Source organism: Gekko japonicus, unplaced genomic scaffold (genome assembly GCF_001447785.1).
Source record: "Gekko japonicus isolate JY-2015 unplaced genomic scaffold, Gekko_japonicus_V1.1 scaffold3746, whole genome shotgun sequence".
Taxonomy (NCBI): Eukaryota; Metazoa; Chordata; class Lepidosauria; order Squamata; family Gekkonidae; genus Gekko; species Gekko japonicus.
Window position 1 is genome coordinate 67246 of NW_015174363.1, and position 4833 is coordinate 72078.

The 4833-nt window shown below is 49.7% G+C and overlaps 1 protein-coding gene across 1 annotated transcript in view; it reads left to right on the forward strand.

Annotated features, from left to right (window-relative positions):
* Window positions 1-4833, forward strand: part of APLF (aprataxin and PNKP like factor) — a gene marked incomplete at its 3' end in the record, with an annotated part of 72128 nt that overhangs the window by 17731 nt on the left and 49564 nt on the right. The gene's annotated exons all lie outside the window — the stretch shown is intronic.

The following is a 4833-nucleotide window of genomic DNA, read 5'->3' on the forward strand; positions in this document are numbered from 1 at the left end:
GGCCCCCTTCTGAAACTAGGAATGCAGGTTTGGGCCCAATTTCAGCCACAGAGATGACTACAGCGGATGCCATTCCTGAGATGAAGCCAAGCAGCGCTCTGAGCTGTGAAATGGAATTCATGGGGGGGGGTTTCCCTCTCTGTCTTTGAAAATGGAGCTGTTAGCACAGGGCTTCGCTATTGATCCAGATAGCAAATAGCAGCTCAGAGAAAAGGCATCGGGGAGCCGTTTAGGCTGTTCATCACAATATAACAGGTCCCGGCTGGCTGCTGCGGTCAAATGGCTAAGAGTGAGAAAATTGAAATGAAACCCTGGAAAGACAGAACTAATGCTGGCTGAGAGGGCCGAGGTCTCAAAGGGCATCGTCATCATCTCTGCTTTTGATCGGGTTCAATTGACCCCTGCCGACTCATTTAAGCGCCTCGGGGTTATACTGGACCCAACATTATTGCCGGAGAAACAAGTTAATGCCCTTGCGAAAAAGGCGTTCTTCCGACTCAGCCTAGCTTGAAAAATGGCTCTGCACTTTGGTACAGCTGATCTGGCCAACTGGATCCATGCGCCACAATGACATTGAGACCAGACTACTGTAGATGACGATGAAGAAGAAGAAGAGATTGGATTTATACCCTGCCCTTCACTACCCGAAGGAGCCTCAGAGCGGTTTACCATCTCCTTTCCCTTCCCCTCCTCAGAACAGACACCCTGTGAGCAGTGTTGCCTCTAAGCTGAGTTAGTGTGAGCTAGCTCACAGTTTTTTAGCCTCCAGCTCACACATTTGTGTCTTCGCTCAGGAAGGGATGGCTCCAGAGGTAACTGATTTATGCAGCAGTCAAATTGCTCGCTCACAACTTTAATGCTGGTAGCTCACAAAGTGGAATTTTTGCTCACAAGACTCCACAGCTTAGAGGGAACTTTGCCTGTGAGGTAGGTGGGGCTGAGAGAGTTCTCCCGAGGACTGCTCCTGAGAGAACAGCTCTGAGAGAACTTGTAAACTGACCCAAGGTCACACTAGCAGTTGCATGTGGAGGAGTGGGGAAGAATAGATTGGATTTATACCCCGCCCTTCACTACCCGAAGGAGTCTCAGAGCAGTTTGCAATATCCTTTCCCTTCCCCTCCCCCCAGCAGACACCCTGGGAGGTAGGTAGGGCTGAGAGAGCTCTCTCGAGAACTGCCCTTGAGAGAACAGCTCTGACAGAACTTGTGACTGACCCAAGGTCACCCAGTTGGCTGCACACGGAGGAGCAAGGAATCAAACTTGGTTCTCCCCGATTAGAGTCCGAGCTCCTAACCACTACACCGAACTGACTTAGGGACTGGGATCTCTACAGCTGTGTGTAGTTAGGTATCAACTGGATTCTACTAGGTAATTTTGCTTCACTTCGGCTTTGCTCCAGTTCTGTTTTGTGTAATCCAGCTTGAGCCTCAGCGAGGAAAGACTTTACATAATGTAAATGAATAATTAAAAAATGTGTAGTTAGATTCGAGTCCTGTAGCGCCTCAGAGACCAACAAGGTTTTCAGGGTTTAGGCTTCCAAGAGTCAAAGCTCCCTTCGTCAGATATGAGTAGGAATGGGGAGCCGAGTCTTTAAATCCCAGTCAAAAGGTGGGGGAGGGTGTCGTAAAGAAGGAACTCTGGATGCAGAGGTACAGTTAATATTGTTATCAGTTTGAATTGAGTGAAGGGAAAATGCTTGGAGGCAAAAAAGTGGATTGGATTTATACCCTGCCTTCACTACCCAAAGGAGTCTCAGAGCGGCTTATAATCTCCGTTCCCTTCCCCTCCCCACAGCAGACACCCTGTCAGGGAAGTGGGGCTGAGAGAGCTCTTTCGAGGACTGCCCTCGAGAGAACAGCTCTGAGAGAACTTGTGACTAACCCACGGTCTCACCAGCAGCTGCATGTGGAGGAGTGGGGAATCAGACCCGGTTCTCGCAGATTAGACTCCGCGCTCATAACCACTACGCCAAAGCTAGCACTCTTAATCACTACACCAAAAGTAGCATCTGTAGTGAGATTAGAAGAGATTGAAGAAGAAGAGATTGGATTTATACCCCACCCTTCACTTGAGCTGTGGTTGCTCAAGTGGTTAAGACGCTGAACTGCAGGCTGTGGAAGGTCAGTAGTTCAGCAGTTCGAGACCCAGGTGCTGCAAGACAGAGTGAGCTCCCGTCTCTAGTTCCAGCTCCTGCCAGCCTAGCAGTTCGAAAGCAAGAAATTGCAAGTAGATAAATAGGTACCACTTCGGTGGGAAGGTAACAGCGTTCCGTGCGCCTTGGTGTTTAGTCATTCCGGCCACACGACCACGGAAAACGTCTTCGGACAGCGCTGGCTCTTCGGCTTTGAAGCAAGGGAACCTTTACCTTTACTTCGCTAACCAAAGGTGTCTCAGAGTGGCTTACAAACTCCTTTCCCTTCCCCTCCCCACAACAGACACGCTGCGAGGTAGGTGGGGCAGAGAGAGCTCTTGACAGAAACTGCTCTTTTTCAAGGACAGCTCTTATCAGAACTACGGCTTGCCCAAGGTCTCTTTTCCAAGAACAGCTCTTATCAGAACTATGGCTTGCCCAAGGTCAGCCAGCAGCTGCGAGTGGAGGAGTGGGGAATCAAACCCGGTTCTCCCAGTTTAGAGTTCGTGCACTTCACCACGACACCAAATCCCGCGTACACTTAACCACTACACCAAATCCCACGTCAGGCAGTTTGATAGCTCACAGAACTAAAGCCACACAGTCAAGGTTCAGCATGACCACTCCATCGGGTGGCCCCCAGTATTTCCGAGCTTTGCTTTTGGTCAGCCTGGGATCTGACTGTCGCTTTTCAACCGAGGTGCTCCCCTAATGCACAGAACGAGTCGAGCGGTGAAACGGTTTGCCCAGCAATCTTTGTGCTTCCCCCACGATATGAGCAATGTTCTCCTCCATTGGCTTCCCCTCGTGGAAACTCATAATGGAAACTCCTGGGGGGAGATGGTATTACTGTATCCACAGGTTGCTGGGGAAGAGAGCGTGAGAGGAGGGGGTCATGACTAGACGCCGAGGCTCACGGAACGCTGTTACCTTCCCACTGAAAGGGTACCTACTTGCAGTTTCTTGCTTTCGAACTGCTAGGTTGGCAGGAGCTGGGGCCAGAGACGGGAGCTCACTCCGTCACGTGGTACTCAGGTCTCGAACTGCCAAACTATCGACCTTCCGTTTGGCAGTTCAGCGTCTTAACCACTTGAGCCACCGCAGCCTCTCGGAGGCCAAATAAGGGCCTGTCAAATAAAATTGGTGCTCTGTTGGGGGGGGGGGGAGCTATTTGTTGTGCTATCTTGCTGCACAGTTCTGATTTGTAAAAATGAGACCTAATAAAAAGGCGCTTTCAAGGGAGTAGGTGCTTATACCCACTTTTATCTGCCTTAAGGCGTCTCAGAGCGGCTAGCTTACAATCTCCTTTCCCCTCCTCTCTCCCCACAACAGACACCGTGTGAGGTGGGTGGGGCTGAGAGAGCTCTGACAGAAACTGCTCTTTTTCAAGAACAGCTCTTATCAGAACTATGGCTTGCCCAAGGTCATCCAGCAGCTGCAAGTGGAGGAGTGGGGAATCAAACCCGGTTCTCCCAGATTAGAGTCCACACACTTAACCACTACACCAAATTAGTTGTCTGTTTCATAAAGTAGCCCTAGGGGCAGATCTCTGGGAAAGAGATTACTGTCTAGATCTTGTTGTTGTTTAATTCATTCGTATCCTGCCTTTCTCCCAAACGGGGGACCCAAACGGGCTTACATCATTCTCCTCTCCTGCATGTTATCCTCACAACTCTATGAGGTAAGTTAGGCCAGGAGTCCCCAACTTTTTTTGAGCCTGCTTGTGCTTTCGGAGTTCAGAAAGCGGATGGTGGGCACAGCTACATAATGGCTGCCACAAAATGGCGGCCACAGGAGGCGGAGTCAGCCACAAAGTGGCTGCCACTGCTTACCTTCAGTCGTTCCTTGTGCTGTGGCGGCAGCTGCTGCCGAATCAACGTTTTAAAAAATCTGCACAGCTTGTTTTTTAAACACAAGCAATCATACAAAGATTGAAAAAACCCATACAGGTTGGGGGGTTTCATATACCTTCTAATTATATCTGTTAAGATACCTCCTACATTGTATGAATGTATGTTAATCATTATTATTTATTAAGTACAGTCATAAGACCAGCACAATAAACCGAAATAGTACAACACAGAGTCTACAACATAGGATCCTTACAACCATAATTTCTAAAATGTCAAACCAGTCAATTCCATCATTAATGGCTCAAGTTACAGTACATTCTGCGTTTTTTAATTACCAAGTAACAATATTTAGCAACATTGCGTGAGACAGAATCATAATTATCAACCAGTAAGAACTTCATCAAGCATTCATCGGCATATGTAAGGTAGTTAGCCAAGGGTTTAAACCGTGAGAGAAGGGGTATCAACAGCTGCTGTCTCTCTACGTCATACATAGGAGGGGTCATTTCGTAGAAAAAGAGCTAGGGGAACTCATTAGCATAACTCATTAGCATATGCCACACCCCCTGACATCAGGGGCTCGGCGGTGGACCTGCAAGGCCAGCGGGAGTGCAAGGAAGCCCCGCCAAGGCCCTCCCTGGCCCCAGGCAGGCAGAGGTGGGGAGAGGCGGGGAGGAAGCAACTTACCCTTCCTCTTCTCCTGCCTCCTCCTGGCTGAATAAGGGTCGGAAGCGGGGCGGCCAGAAGCAGGGGGTGGAGCTTTGTCATGTGCCCCGCCCCCTGTACCTCACCCGGGGGAACTGCGATCCCCCACGATCCCCCCCCGAAATGACCTCTGCCATGGACACT